At 39.7% G+C, this 16,978-nt stretch overlaps 1 protein-coding gene and 1 long non-coding RNA gene across 3 annotated transcripts in view; one reads left to right on the forward strand and one right to left on the reverse strand.

Annotated features, from left to right (window-relative positions):
- Positions 1–8,144, forward strand: part of LOC135090830 (uncharacterized) — a 32,857-nt gene extending 24,713 nt beyond the window's left edge. Inside the window, exon 3 of the long non-coding RNA XR_010262134.1 lies at positions 5,431–8,144. This is a non-coding gene — a long non-coding RNA (uncharacterized LOC135090830). The remainder of the gene's footprint in view (positions 1–5,430) is intronic.
- Positions 8,145–15,894: 7,750 nt separating this feature from the next.
- LOC135090829 (trafficking protein particle complex subunit 11-like) overlaps positions 15,895–16,978 on the reverse strand; it is a 193,274-nt gene continuing 192,190 nt past the window's right edge. For both annotated transcript variants that reach the window (XM_063987916.1, XM_063987919.1), the window contains one exon: positions 15,895–16,029. The gene's annotated coding sequence lies outside the window, so the exon portion shown is untranslated. The remainder of the gene's footprint in view (positions 16,030–16,978) is intronic.

Raw genomic sequence — 16,978 nt, forward strand, 5'->3', positions numbered from 1 at the left:
CTTGTCACTCTCAAAGTAAATTTATGTGTGCTATATACCTTTCACCTAACTCCTCTGACTATAAGAAATTCTTTAACTACTTAACTTCCAAAGTGCAGCACATTCTGACCGTCTTCCCTTTTGCAGAGATCTCCATTCTTGGAGACTTCAATGTTCACCACCAGCTTTGGCTTTCCTCTCCCTTCACTGACCATCCTGGTGAACTAGCCTTCAACTTTGCTATCCTCCACGACCTAGAGCAATTGGTGCAACACCTTACCCGTATTCCTGACTGCCTTGGAGATATGCACAACATTCTTGACCTTTTCCTGACCTCTAATCCTTCTGCTTATGCTGTCACTCTTTCTTCTCCGTTGGGCTCCTCCAATCACAATCTCATATCTATATCTTGTCCTATCGCTCCAGTCCCTCCTCAGGATCCCCCTAAGCGAAGGTGCCTCTGGCGTTTTGCCTCTGCTAGCTGGGAGGACCTGAGACGGTATTTTGCTGATTTTCCTTGGAATGACTACTGCTTCCGTGTCAGAGACACGTCTTTGTGTGCTGAGCGCATAACAGAGGTGATAGTGTCTGGCATGGATGCGTACATTCCTCACTGTTTTTCTCGACCTAAACCTTCCAAACCTTGGTTTAACACAGCTTGTTCTTGCTATACATGATAGAGAGGTGGTCCACAAAAGGTACTTAAGCCTTCCCTCACCAGAATCTCATGCACTTTATATTTCTGCCCGGAACCATGCCAAGTCTGTTCTCGAACTAATCAAAAACTCCTTCATTAACAGAAAGTGCCAAAATCTTTCAAGATCTAACTACCCTTGTGACTTCTGGTATCTAACCAAAAATATCTCCAATAACTTTGCTTTTTCTTTTCCTCCTTTATTTCAACCAGATGGCACCAATGCTGTCATATCTATCTCCAAAGCTGAACTCTTCACTCAGACCTTTGCTAAAAACTCTACCTTTGACAATTCAGGGCTTGTTCCTCCCTCTCCTCCACCCTCTGACTACTTCATGCTACCTATTAAAATTCTTTGCAATGGTGTTTCACTGGCCTAAACCCTCGAAAGGCTTATGGAACTGATGGGGTCCCTCCTATTGTTCTCTGAAACTGTGCCTCCGTGCTTGCACCTTACCTAGTCAAACTCTTTCAGCTGTCTGTCAACATCTACCTTTCCTTCTTGCTGGAAAGTTTGCCTAAATTCAGCCTGTTCCTAAAAAGGGTGACCGTTCTAATCCCTGAAACTACTATCCTATTGCTTTAATTTCCTGCCTATCTAAAGTTTTAGAATCTGTCCTCAACAGGAAGATTCTTAAATATCTATCACTGCACAACCTTCTATATGATTGTCAGTATGGGTTCCATCAAGGCTGCTCTACTGGTGATCTTCTGGCTTTCCTTAGTGAGTCTTGGTCATCCTCTTTTAGAGATTTTGGTGAAACTTTTGCTATTGCCTTGGATATATCAAAAGCTTTTGATAGAGTGGCACAAAGCTTTGATTTCCAAACTACTCTCCTACGGCTCCTCTTCTCTGTAACTTCATCTCAAGTTTCCTTTCTGACCGTTCTATTACTGCTGTGGTAGACGGCCACTGTTCTTCTCCCAAATCTATAAACAGTGGTGTTCGTCAGGATTCTGTCCTGTCACCTACTCTCTTCTTATTATTCATCAATGACCTTGTAAACCAAATTTCTTGTCCTATCCACTCCTATGCTGATGATAACACTGCACTTTTCCATGTATGGAGTATGCTTCACATGACTGGGTGGTTCAACTCATACTGCTCTTCTAGACAGGGTGGAATGAAAAGCTTTTCATCTCATCAACTCTCCTCTAACTGACTGTCTTCAGCCTCTCTCTCATTGCCATAATGTTGCATTTCTAGCTGTCTTCTACCACTATTTTCATGCTAACTGCTCTTCTGATCTTGCTAATTGCATGCCTTCCCTCCTCCTGTGGTCTCGCTGCACAAGACTTTCTTCTTTCTCTCACCCCTATTCTGTCCATCTCTCTAATGCAAGAGTTAACCAGTATTCTCAATCATTCATCCCTTTCTCTGGTAAACTCTGGAATTCCTTGCCTGCTTCTGTATTTCCACCTTCCTATGACTTGAATTCCTTCAAAAGGGAGGTTTCAAGACACTTATCCTTCAGTTTTTTACTACCACTTTGGACCCTTTTCTGGGGCTGGCATCTCAGTGGGCTTTCTTTTAATTTATTGGATTTTTGTTACCCTTGGCCAGTATCCCTCTTACATAAAAAAAAAAAAAAAATGGAGAGAACAGAAGTTCAGTTTAGAAGATCATTGATGACTAATAGAAAGAGAATGGGTGACAGGACAGAACTCTGAGGTACACCACTGTAAATAGACTTAGAACAATAGTGATTGTCCACCACACCAACAATAGTGGTCAGAAAGAAAACATGAGATGAAGTTATAGAGAGAAGGATAGAAGCCATAGGAGGGTAGTTTGGAAATCAAAGCCTTAGACTTATCAAAATCTTTTGATAAGTCTAAGGCAACAGTAAAAGTTTCACCAAAATCCCTAAAAGAGGATGACCAAGACTCAGTAAGGAAAGCCAGATCACCAGGAAAGCAGCCTTGACAGAAACCATACTGATGATCAGAAATAAGGCTGTGAAGTAATAGATGTTTAAGAATCTTCCTGTTGAAGATAGATTCAAAAACTTTAGAGTCAGGAAATTAAAGTAATAGGACAGTAGTTTGAGGGATTAGTATGGTCACCCTTTTTAAGAACAGGTTAAATGGAGGCAAACTTCCAACAAGAAGGAAAGCTAGATGTTGATAGACAGTGTAGGAAGAGTTTGACTGGGTAAGGTGAAAGCATGGAGGCACAGTTTTGGAGAAGAACAGGAGGGACCCCATCAGGTCCATAAGCCTTCCAAGGATTAAGACCAGCATGGGCATAGAAAACATTACTGTGAAGGATCTTAATGAATAGCATGAAGTAGTGGAAGAGTAGAGGAGAGGGGCAAAGAAACCCTGAATTATCGAAGGGGGAGTTTTTGGCAAAGATTTGAGTAAAAATTTCAGCTTTAGAAATAGATGAGTTACAATTGTGCTATCAGATTAAAATAAAGGAAAAAAAGATGAAGTAAAGTTATTGAAGATATTCTTAGCTAGGTGCCAGAAATCATGAGGGGGAGTTGGATCTTAAAAGATTTTAACACTCTATTAATGAAGGCTTTTTGCCTAGTTGGAGACTTGGCATGATTCTGGTCAGAAATATAAAGTGCATGAGATTATGGCTATTTAGCATGAACAGGCTAATGCCACAGGTTTATGACTAAACAGAGTACTTAACTGAAGTGTGAAGTGGAATGTCCACCTCGGGTGATAGTACCTGCCCACACCTGCACCATCCCCTATAGTCCATGAGTACAAGATCATTCATGCCCTAAATAAACTCGAGATGAGACACTCCACCACACCAGAAGACCTCCCAACCAAACTATATCAAAAGTTAATGCTAAATTAGCTACTCCTCTCTGCTCCATTATCAACATCTCCCTCCACCAGAGCCAGTGTCCTACTGATTGGAAGACAGTGTATGTCACCCCCATCCCCAAAACAAGCAACCCCAAGTCCCTCAGTGACCTCAGATCCATCACTACACCCCAATCCCCAGCTTACTCTGTGAAGGATTTATCTTCAAGTGGGATTATTCTCACCTTGCCTTTCTCATAGACCCACAACAGTTTGGGAACATCAAGTACTCCTCCACCACCCACTGCCTCATTAGTCTCCTAGACTACATCTACCATATCCTGGAAAAATGCAAGAGCTCAGTAACTCTCACCTTCATACATTTCTGTAAAGCCTATAACCTCATTCATCACACCACTGTCATCAAAAAAATCCATTGACCTTCGACTTCCTCCAACCTCTGTGTCATGGCTGTCAGACTTTCTTTCTCACATGAGGCAGGTAGTGAGGTATCAGGGAGAGTCATCCACCCCTCAACATTTCTCATGTGGGGTGCCCCAGGGGACCAGGATGGGAACTCTGGTTCCTGATCCTCATTAATGATGCTATGGCAGACACTAATGCTCTGTGGAAGTATGTGGATGACATCACACTGGCCACCATAATCAATAATGATAACCAAGATTACACCCTGCCTCCAGCTTCTCCTCAGTAGACTACACACATGGACCACCACCAACAAAGTCACCCTCAACTACAACAAAACCACCATCATGCACATCCACGCCTCCACAGACAACATTCCCCTCTCGCAGTTTCCATCAAGGCCAACCCCCTTTAAGCAGTTTACTCTGCCAAACTCCTTGGCCTCACACACAATAGAAAGCAAGCTCACCTAGAACCAGCACATCAACTCTCTCATCAAATCAGCCACCTACCAACTTCACCTCCTAAGAAGACTCAAGAAGCTGGGGCCATATTAACAAAGATTCTCAGAGTTCATCTTAGCCTTCTGCTTAGACTTGTGCTTATCTCCTAAGTGTGCTTAAAGTTGTGCTGAGATGAACTCTTAAGTCCCAGTATGAAATGGTGAAAGAGCAAAACAGTAAGATCTTATATTTCTCAATTCTAAATTAATAGTGCAATCTTTCTACACTTTTTTTGGGTGGATTAAATAACAAAAAATAATAATTTATCATTGATTTTGTAAAGATGTGAGACCATAAATTGGTGGTTTTTAATAAGTAAATTAGATTCCGCGCAAAGGATGTGTATTTTATCTCAGTGTTTATGTCCTTGAGCCAATGTTGCCCTGCCTCTCCCACTTGGCAACACCTCCTTTCCTGTCCTCTTCCTTTTAGTATGGAGGAAATGATGATCCCTAAGACCAAAAAGGCCTATAGAGAAAACACAGCTGGACTGATGGCGAGACTTTCTTTCCTAGTCCAGTCAGTATTAAGAGGAAAGATGTAACCTGAAGGGCTTAACTCATTCAGTGGCACAAATTCCTAAGATTACTAAGAAGGTAAAAGAGATATGCCAACAACAGGACACATTAAGACAAGATCATTATTGCTGCAGAGCTACATTTCCCAATGGCTAAATAACACTGTAATTATTACTTTAATTACTGGCATCAGTGCATCACTCTTTTCTTTTGGGCATCTCCTGCCAAATCTGTTCACAAATAACACTCCTGTAGGTCTAGTCTGTATATGTCCAACAGTTCGGTGTCATTTAGGTCTTTGAGAACATCCTTATGCAGCTGATAATTATAATTCTTGAGGTGGCAAGCTCAGCCATCGTTGTTTAGTTAACTTAGTCTTAGCATACCTCTTAAAGTTAAGCTACTTCCAGACCTGTCTTAAATTTAAGACCTAGACTCAGCACTACTTGGAAAATTAAGCACAACTTTAAGCATAAGAGTTGATCTGAGTCAAACCTCTACAGTTAAGAATCTTTGTTAATATGGCCCCTGGGGATTCCAGTGTGAGAGCTGGTGAATGCATACTCCACGTTCATCCCCAAGCTCATGTATGCATCCCAAGCTTGGTCGTCTTCCCTGAACCTAACCCAGCATCATAAACTGGAGCAGGTCCAGAAGAGAGCCACCTAGGTGATCCCGAGGCTCAGCTACACCACCTACCAGGAAACTCTAGCCACCCTTTCACCTCACCAGATTCCAGGACCACCACCACCTCTTTTAGCAGTTTGCTAAAAACTCCACCACCTACATCACAGAAATCTCCTCCCCCAAGCTGCACCTCCATCTCGCCACAGTGTTAGACATTATAAAGAACTGCTTCCTATATGTGCCTGTACAGACAGATATAAAAACAGTGCTATCCAACAACAGTGAAAATCTTAAACAATGAACTCTAACCAATCTCTAGTGCACAAAGCATATGTATTAGCTTAAGTATTCCATTAGTGTTAGCATGTCTTAATCCCCTGTATATGTGTTTTTTCACCTCTCAAGCTGCTTATTACTGTTTAATAAACTTTATTATTATTATTATTATTATTATTATTATTATTATTATTATTATTATTATTATTATTATTATTATTATTATCATAATCAACATGAAGCTGAGTTGAAGGAGAGGTGAATCATGCTGAATGGTGAATGAGAGTTGGGTATGTGTCTCCAGCTGCTTCTTAAATGTGAATGACTCTCAAAATATGATGCAAACTAAGAAGGGTTTTGTTCCAGAAGCTTAGATCTGCTAGAAATGAATCCTCATTGGTTCATCCACTCATTATGGTGGATTGTTAAACTTTAACAGAAATTATTACCCATCACCATGAAACACTATTAGAACAATAATTTCAACAAGATTCAGGTGATACAAGGCTCAAGTACTTTTTGTGGGCCACCTCTCGTATCATGTATAGCACAAAATCAGGCTGTGTTAAACTAAGGTTTGGAAGGTTTATGTCAAGAGAAAGAGTGAGGAATGTATGCCTCCATGCTAGACACTTATGACCTCTGTTATATGTTCAGCACACAAAAATGGGTCTCTGACATGGAAGCAGTAGTCATTCCAAGGAAAATTGGAATAATACCTCCTCAGGTCCCCCCAATTAACAGACGCAAAATGCCAGAGGCACCTCTGGTTTGGGGGATCCAGAGAAGGGATTAGAACAATAAGACAAGATACAGATATGAGGTTGCAATTGCAGGAGCCCAGCAGCATAAGCAGAAGGATTAGAGGTTAGGAAAATATCTGTAAGACAGTCAGGAATACAAGTAGAGTGTTGCACCAGCTGCTCTAGGTCATGGAGGATAGCAAAGTTAAAGGCTAGTTCACCAGGATGGTCAGTGAAGCGAGAGGAAAGCCAGAGCTGGTGGTGAACACTGAAGTCTCCAAGAATGGAGATCTTTGCAAAAGGGAAGAGTCAGAATGTGCTCCAATTTGGAAGTAAAGTGGTCAAATAATTTCTTATAGTCAGAGGAGTTAGGTGAGAGGTATACAGCACAGATATGTTTAATATGAAAGTAACTCTGTTGTCATAGCCAAAGAGTAGAAAATTTGTAAGATTCAAGAATGTGGGCACAAGAGCAGGTTAAGTTGTTGCCCACATAGGTGTAACATCCAACTTTGGATGGAAAATGAGGATAGAGAAAGTAGGTGTGAACAGAGAAGGGGCTACTGTCAACTGCCTCTGACACTATGTTTCAATTAGGAAAAGATGAGGTTTAATAGAGTGGAGATGGTGTTTTACAGACTAAAAATTAGATCTAATCACAACTGTTGTAGAAGTTAATGAAAAAAAAAAGTTGAAGGGGGTGTCAATACCAGAAGGGCAGCCTGACCTGGGGATATTTGTGGTCCCCTCCTTGGACAGAGACTCCAAGGCTGATGTTGGGAGTTGCCATATTTAATTTAGAATTTTGAGTGAAGCATGTGTGTGTAAATAGGTGCATGTAGTTTTCTGTAAAGGAAGAGAGTTGTCTTTACAGTACATTGCTTGCCTCATTCTTAATTGTAATTGCCACATGTTTGTTTTGTGTATGTCTTGGTGTTTATCTTGTTGATCTGTGCAAAGTATAGTCAAGCTTTTTCATGTGTTTAGTTTGTTTTTGCTTAGTTGTGTCTGTTTTGTCTATGTGACTAGTTGTGTGTTTTATTTGTTGCAGTGCATGGCTGGAGTACAATTGTTTGAACAATAAAACCTTAGTTAAGTAGACTCCTGGTTTATTTCACAAACAAAATTTTGAACTCCTAATTGCTTCTGTTGCCGTACCATAATTCAGTTTTCAAACAAGCTATGTGGCAGCCAGCACACATATGATCACAATATGCTCAGTGCATGTCCATACCAAATGGTTTTCTTTTTGGCTTTCATATTTATAGCTTAAATTTCTATTTGGTTATAAATGAACATCTAAGTGTTAAGTGTTGGGGAGTAGTGACACACTACTTTCTTCTTTCTCTCACCCCTATTCTGTCCACCTCTCTAATGCAAGAGTTAACCAGTATTCTCAATCATTCATCCCTTTCTCTGGTAAACTCTGGAACTCCCTGCCTGCTTCTGTATTTCCACCTTCATATGACTTGAATTCCTTCAAGAGGGAGGTTTCAAGACACTTATTCATCAATTTTTGACCACTGCTTTGACCCTTTTATGGGACTGGCATTTCAGTGGGCATTTTTTTTTATTAGATTTTTGTTGCCCTTGGCCAGTGTTCTTCCTACATAAAAAAAAAAAAAAAAAAAAAAAAAAAAAAAAAAAAAAATATATATATATATATATATATATATATATATATATATATATATATATATATATATATATATATATATATATATATATATATATATATATATATATATATATATATATATATATATATATATATATATATATATAATATAACAGCATTAAATGCCGGATAATTATTAGATTTTTTTTTATTAAAAAAAATAAATAAAAAATCTAATAATTATCCAGCATTTAATGCTGTTATATTTTACAGATGCCTAGGCCTGTAAGCTTATGCCTATATTTATGGAGTTGAAACAGTAGTACACTACACACAAATATTGTTACTAATAATAATTTCTCTCTCTCTCTCTCTCTCTCTCTCTCTCTCTCTCTCTCTCTCTCTCTCTCTCTCTCTCTCTCTCTCCTTCCCTTCCCTTCTCCACCTTCAGTGCCCAACTCTTCCTTCCCTCATTCCCTCCCCATTCCCTGCCCTCCTCTCCCTTCCCTCCTTCCCTCCCTATTCCCTGCCCTCCTCTCCCTTCTCTCCTTCCCTCTATCCATCCACTCTCTCTCTCTCTCTCTCTCTCTCTCTCTCTCTCTCTCTCTCTCTCTTTCTATCTCTTCCCTGCCCTCCTCTCCCTTGTCCCTTATCTCTTGACATAATAGGGAGGGGAGACAACAGGGAGGAAGGTGTGAGACAAGAGGAAAGAGGAAGGAAGAGAAAAGGAAAAGGGAAGGAATGGACATAAATGGGGAAGGAGAATATATGGGGCAAGGAAGTGGAGGAAGGGGTAAAGGAAGAGGATGGGAGGATTTGAAGAAAGTAGAAAGAATAAACATAAGCTACATGGGTGAGGAGTGAGTGAAGAATTAGAAGGAGCAAGGAAGTATTGAGAAATAACTATTCTCTTTTCCTGTCCCCCTACTCCTTTTCATTTTTTCTCCATCCATTTCCTTTGCATTATGCTCCTTCCATCCATTTTCATTCTCAATGTCTCATTCAGCTTAGCAATCCTCAGGATAGTCCTCTCTCTTTCTCTCTCGGGTTAGGTATGATTGGTTTAACGACCATTGGTCCAATACCAATTGGTCCAATGCGATTTGGTCTAAAACCACCTCGCCCAAAAATACAATTGGTCTAAAGAGAAGATTGGTCGAATACCACTTGGTCCAATGCAAATTAGTCGACTATGGATTTCAGGGACACTACAAATAGGTAAATACACAAACAAACACAAAAAACACACAAACACAAAATGGAAAGGTGTAATCACTGATTTGCTTTCGAGTCTTAACTGTGTAACTTACAGCCTATGGTAATACTTCATCATGTTCACATGTAATGTAAATAATGTTATGCCAAAAATTATATATCTAGTTCTTATAGCTAATATTATCTATACATGTAAGCCGTGATTGCTTAGCATTATAATACATTATGATAATCAAAACTGACACACTGAGGAAAGCCTGATAAAGTTTCAAAAGGACTGCATGTGTTTGTGCATGTATTGACTCATGACGGTTAAAAGTGACTGCCGTCTATAAAATTACTCTACGCTCGTAATTTGCCACTTGGTCTGCTGCGGATCTCTCTCGATGGATTTCTGCTAACAATACTATGAGAAACGGCTGTATGTGTGTGTGTGTGTGTGTGTGTGTGTGTGTGTGTGTGTGTGTGTGTGTGTGTGTGTGTGTGTGTGTGTGTGTGTGTGTGTGTGTGTGTGTGTGTATTTACCTAGTTTACCTAGTTGTATTTACCTAGTTGTGCTTTATGGGAAAAGAGCTATGCTTGTACTGTCCCATCTCCATATCTTTTAATATCCAACTTAGCCTTGAATCCATGTATACTTTCTGCATTTACTATCTCCTCATCCAGACTGTCCCATACATCAATACTTCTATATGGGAACCTATACTTTTTGACGTCTCTTCTACAAGCACTCCTCTTCAGCCTCTTCCCATGTCCTCTAGTGTCTCGTGTATCCCAGACCATTAAGTCGTTCCGGTCCACCTCCTCTACTCCCTCACATGCTCTATATATCGCAATCAAGTCTCCCCTTTCACTCCTCTTTTCCAACGTTGGTAGATGTAGCCTTTCCAGACTCTCTTCATATGACAAGTCCCTGATACTTGGTACCATCTTCGTAGCTGCTCTCTGAACTCTCTTCAACTTCCTTATATCCTTTTTTTTGTATGGCGACCACACTACTGCTGCATATTCTAGTCTGGGTCTTATCAGTGACACGATCATCTTCCTGACCATCTCTTCATCCATATATGCAAAGGCCTGCCTTATTCTTCTCAACAAGTTATAGGTTTCTCCTGTAATTTTGCTAATGTGTCTCTCTGAGGTCAGGTTCCCAGTCACTGTAACACCAAGATCCTTTTCCTCTTCTGCTCCACTCAACCTTACACCATTCTACACATAATTTCCTTTTACTCTTCTTGTACTTTTTCCAAATTCTATTACCTTACACTTCTTTAAATTAAATTCCATTTCCCATCTATAACTCCACTCTGATATCTTGTTCAGGTCTTCTTGTAACATTCCACAGTCCTCTGCACTCTCAACTTTCTTCAGCAACTTTGCATCATCCACAAAAACGCTCATGTAGCTGTTCCCACTCTCCGTCATATCATTTATATAGACTGCAAACATGATTGGTGCAAGTACTGAACCTTGGGGTACTCCACTTATGACTTCCCTCCATGATGATTTTTTATCTTTTACCACTGTTCTCATTTCTCTGTTTGTCAAGAAATTTTCCATCCATCTCAGCAGGCCTCTCTTAGCCCACCATTATGCTTCAACTTCCACAACAATTTCCTGTGTGGCACTTTATCAAAGGCCTTCTTCAGGTCTAAATAAACACAATCAACCCATCCATCTCTTTCTTGCATTATATCCACCACTCTAGAATAAAAACTTAGTAAGTTTGTAACACACGATCTCCCTCTCCTAAATCCAAATTGTTGCTTTATTATCACTTCATTTCCTTCTAGGTACTGCATCCATTTATCCTTCACCAATCTTTCACACATTTTGCACACCACACTTGTTAAGAGACACAGGTCTATAGTTTAAGGGCTCCTCTTTACTACCACCTTTGTATATTGGCACTATGTTGGCTCTCTTCCATTCAATTCGGAATCTCCTTTCAATTAGGGAGCTTTCAATAATATTATGTATTACCCATGTCAACTGCTGATTGCACTTTTTTAGTATCCATTCTGACACTTCATCAGGTCCAGGGGCCTTCCTGACATCTAGTCCCTCCATCTGTTTCTGGACATCCTTTTCAGTCACTTGGATTTCCCCCGACCCATTTCTTCACTCATCTCACTCTGCCACACAAATGTTTTCTCTTTTGTGAATACTGATTGAAAACTCCTGTTCATTATCTCTGCCAATTCAGCCGGATCCTCACACATTTGACCATTCACCTTCAATCTGCTTATTCCTTCTCTATTTTTCATTTTGCTGTTCACATATCTGAAGAATAGTTTTGGTTCCTCTTTGCATTTGTCCATAACACCTTTCTCATAATTTTTCCTTTCTTCTCTAATAATCCTCACATATTCATTTCTTGTAGTTGTGTAGTTTTGCCATAGCTCCTGCGTATTTTTCCTCCGCCATCTATTTCATGCTATTTCTCTCTCCTCCCTAGCTATTTCACATCTTCTCTTTGTCTCTACTTTTGGTACATATCTTTTTACTCCCTCTTCATAAATACTGATGAAAGCTTCCCACTTCTTTTGTACATTACTTGCTGTAATAAGTGTACTCCAGTACACTTCACCTAAGTATCTCTTCATTTGTTCAAAATTTTACTTACCATAATCAAATCTTTCACTTTTATAATCTTCACATCTACTTTCCTCTCTTTTTTCTTTAATACAAAACCTTATCATGAAATGGTCGCTTTTTCCTAGTGGACAACTATAGTTCATGTCTTCTATAATATCTGTTTCTTTTGATAATACCAAATCAAGTCTTGATGGCTCCTCTCCTCCTCTGTATCTAGTGTTTTCCTCACCCACTGTGTCATAATATTGTTCATTGCCAGTTTCAGAACCTTATCTCCCCATGAGCCTTCTCCTCCTCTTGTGTTCCACTCCTCCCAATTTATCTCTTTACAATTGAAATCTCCTATTATAACAATTTTGTTGTTTTCTTTAATTTTCTTTACAAGCCATTCTTTTGTCTCACTCAGCAACTGTTCATGCTCTTGTCTATTCCAGGTCTTTGTTTTTGGTGGGACATACACCACTGTGACATATCGTAATCCTCTTTCATTTATTAGTTGTAAGTTTAGGCCTTCCACCAAGCCTTCTACCTTTTCCACATTCTCCACCCTGAAACTCTTTTTAATAAGCATCATCACTCCACCTCCTCCTTTTCCACATCTGTTTCTTATCCACATATTGTATTTTCCCCCTCCTAAATTTGGTGTTTCTGAATCTCTTAGTTTAGTTTCTACCATTGCCATGATGTCTGGTTCATTTGCTTTTATAAATTCATTCACTTTATCCATCACTGAAACTAAACCATCCACATTAGTATATGCCACTGTCATAAGAACATAAAAACATAAGAACATAAGAAATAAGGGAAGCTGCAAGAAGCGACCAGGCTTACACGTGGCAGTCCCTGTATGAAACACACCTACCTATTTCCATCTGTTATCCCCATCCATAAACTTGTCTAATCTTCTCTTAAAGCTCTCTAGTGTCCTAGCACTAACTACATGATTACTGAGTCTGTTCCACTCATCTACCACTCTATTTGAGAACCAATTTTTTCCTATCTCCTTCCTAAACCTAAATTTTTAAGCTTGAACCCGTTATTTCTTGTTCTACCCTGGTTGCTGATTCTAAGAATTTTACTTACATCTCCCTTGTTATAACCCTTATACCACTTAAAGACTTCTATCAGGTCCCCTCTTAACCTATGTCTCTCTAAAGAATGTAAATTTAACAACTTCAGTCTCGCATCGTAAGGAATACTCCTCATCCCCTGTATCCTTTTAGTCATTCTCCTCTGTACTGATTCTAATAGACCTATATCTTTCCTGTAATGTGGGGACCAGAACTGCACAGCATAGTCTAGATGAAGTCTGACCAGCGCCAAGTATAACTTTAATATTACTTCCAGCCTTCTACTTTTAACTCCTAAAAATTAATCCTAGTACCCTATTTGCCTTGTTTCTGGCTTCTATGCATTGTTTCCCTAGACGGAGTTCAGAGCTAACTATAACTCCTAAATTTTTCTTGTACCCTGTACCTACCAGAGTTTGGTTGTTTAATGTGTACCTATTGTGTGGGTTTCCTCTACCTACGCAAAGCACTTTGCATTTATTGATATCAAATTGCATTTGCCATCTATCCGTCCATTCATTCATTCTATCTAAGTCTGCCTGCAAGGCGATGGCATCCGATTCTGACCTAATTAATCTACCTATCTTTGTGTCATCCGCAAATTTACTAACATCACTACTAATTCTACTATCAAAGTCATTGATATATATATTAGAAATAACAATGGCCCTAATACTGATCCCTGTGGCACCCCACTAATTACATGACCCCACTTGGATTTCGAGCCGTTTATTACCACTCTCTGTCGCCTGTTACCAAGTTTACCCTATCCAGCCTAACACCTTCCCATCTATCCCGTGTGCCCTAACCTTTCTCAGGAGCCCTTGATTGGGTACCTTGTCAAATGCTTTACTAAAGTCCAGATATAAGATATCATAACTATCACCATTATCTACTGCCTCATACACCTTACTGTAAAAACTTAACAAGTTTGTCAGGCAAGACTTCCCCTTCGTGAAGCCATGCTGTGACTGATTTATCAAGTTCTGTTTGTCTAAATGTCCATGTCCCTCCCTCTCCTACAGCTGTGCCTGTGTGTGTGTGTGTGTGTGTGTGTGTGTGTGTGTGTGTGTGTGTGTGTGTGTGTGTGTGTGTGTGTGTGTTATGCATTGCACTTGGGGGATGTAAGCAAAATTCTTAGGATCAGCAACCAGGGTAGAACAAGAAATAATGGGTTCAAGCTTGAAAAATTTAGGTTTAGGAAAGAGATAGGAAAAACTTGGTTCTCATATAGAGTGGTAGATGAGTGGAACAGACTCGGTAATCATGTTGTTAGTGCTAGGACATTAAAGAGGTTTAAGAGAAGATTAGACAGGTTTATGGATGGGGATAATAGATGGAAATAGGTAGTTATATTTCATACAGGGACTGCCACGTGTAAGCCTTCGCTTCTTGCAGCTTCCCTTATTTCTTATGTTCTTATGTTCATCCTGTCCCTGACCTCACCCACATGGCTGGAATAATTGAGAACAACCCCATCCCCTTCCCATGCCCATGGTTCACCACAGTGGCCAAGATTAATAATGTTGGTAGCCTTTTCAAACCAATAATTCTGAGAAATGAAACAATGAATGCATTCTTTGATTACATTTTCACTAATATATGTTATTCATGTCAAATAATGCATAAAGTTGATGATCTACAAGTAAAAGTAAGTCTTTTACTTCCAACACTGCTGACATCAAACCACTTATGTTTGTTTTAATGGGATGCTGTCCATCCTCAACATATCTGCCCAATCTTCAAATTTCTTCAATCTCTTCTGTCAGCTCCTTGCCTTCTTTTATTGACTCCACCATTTTATCCACACACCTCTTTTCATTGTTTTCTCTTTCATGCCACTGTGGCACACACTCCTCCTTTAAACGAAATACCACTACAGTCTTTTCTTATCAACTGTGTCTCTCACCAAGTTTTCTTTCTGCTTAATCACTTGAACAACTCTTTCTGTTAGCTTAGTGTCATTTACCTGAGTTTGGTCTTCCACAATTTTCCTGAAATGGACCTTCTTTTCCTCCTGTTCTTTCTTCAGTATTCACCACCAGGGACAGCTCTCAGTGATACAGACAGCTGAATATTAGGAGTGACGTCTGTTGCTCTTCTCTCTGTTCGCCATCTTGTGTAAGTGTGTATTTACCTAGCTGTATTGTAACTATTTACAGGGTGTGAGCTATGCTTGTGTGGTGCTGTTTACATATTTACACTTGTATGATTTTTCATTAAAGTTGTAGACACTTTGTTAGGTGTGTGTGTGTGTGTGTGTGTGTGTGTGTGTGTGTGTGTGTGTGTGTGTGTGTGTGTGTGTAAGTGAGGAATGGCTATGATTTGTTTTTTTGTGTATGGAAGTGAGGGTGTAAATGAAGAAATGTATCAAGCTGAGAAGGTTAATGATGGAGGAATGGCTGAGAATCCCTGCAGTAGAGGAAAGGACATAGGATGACAAAGATGATGGAAAGGACAAAAGAAAGAGTTACAAGAGGACAAACATGGTACTCACCTTTTCCAATACAAAACGTACTGTCCAAGAGTCACAGCAGAGTTGGCAACAACTTTATCATCAACAGCAATACAAAAGCAATCCACTCCCATCTCTCCTTCACACAGTTCTGTGTTCACCACATGAGATGCAGCGTCTGTGCCTATCTGGTAAACTTCACCTGCCTGTAAAATTTTAAAATGTTTCTCATGAAAACCATAATCAGCTTGTTTTTCACTTGCCTCTAAATGCACATTATGGATGAAGTTGTAACATACTTATTTCTAAGCAATGTTATACATATATGCAAATTCTTTACACACTGTGAAAATCAGTAAGTTATTAGTCATGTAGTTCATGACATCATGACCACATTACCAACCAGGGAAAGAGAGGAGTTGGTGAGAGTGATGGGCACATGGGAGGTGCACTTGATCCTGGGCACCACAAGGAAGCTCTCTCCATTGGCCACCCTTGCCAACTTCTCAAATTTGAGAGATTGTGTCTCAACACTGACCTGCAATTATATGCCAATGGACACAAAATAACTTATTTTCTCCTCTTTTGTATAACATTCACCACAAAATTTACTTTTCTGCATTTCAGTAAAAGAGAATAAGGTAAAAGCTGTAATAATAATTCATCTACATATCTATATACCAGGCTGGCAATCCCACATAGGGTAGCCCAGACAAGGCACCACACACTCAAACATACTGACAGACAACAATTGGTGCAACAAATGAAGGAAGGAAAGAGACATGCAAGGGCACACACAAATAAGATCAAGAAGAGTATGTGTTCTAGTGACATCAAGAACATAGCTTCCCGTATTGAACTATGGTGATCTGGAATGACTTAAGTGAATATGTGGTTACAGCAAACAGTGTACACATATTCAAAGAAATTGGATAAATATAGGCATGGATACCAGACAAAATGAGCTCTGCTTGGACCCTGTATAGTACAAATAGGTAAATAAATGCATCATCCATCAGCCCATAGTGGAAAGGAAGTCTTGTTGCCCACCATACTACACCCCAGGAGCCAAGGCATAGCACACCTGGTCACACACATGCACAGCATAACCAACAGCATATACTGCTGATCTTTCACAATGAGAGCATTCCCTATCTTGAAGTTACTCCAATCCTTAGATGACAATAGATGCACAGTATTTCTGATGGAGTGCCCCATACCCTAACTGGGTCCATACACCAATAGGCCCCACTCACAACTCTTCCCAGAGGCTGATAAGACTGCATCATTTTCATGCGCTCATGGTTTAGCTTATTGCACACTTATTGCCATGGCAATTGTTTAGTGCCATGACAAAAACTAATCTATTGTCACTGGTATCTTTCTTAAAGTGTTAAAAGTTGCTAAAATAATCCCTGTTCACAAATCTGGTCCTAACACTAATCCTCAGAACTACTGTCCAATAGCTCAGCTTGCTGTTCTCTCAA

The sequence above is a fragment of the Scylla paramamosain genome, chromosome 36 (genome assembly GCF_035594125.1).
Source record: "Scylla paramamosain isolate STU-SP2022 chromosome 36, ASM3559412v1, whole genome shotgun sequence".
In the NCBI taxonomy this organism is placed as follows: Eukaryota; Metazoa; Arthropoda; class Malacostraca; order Decapoda; family Portunidae; genus Scylla; species Scylla paramamosain.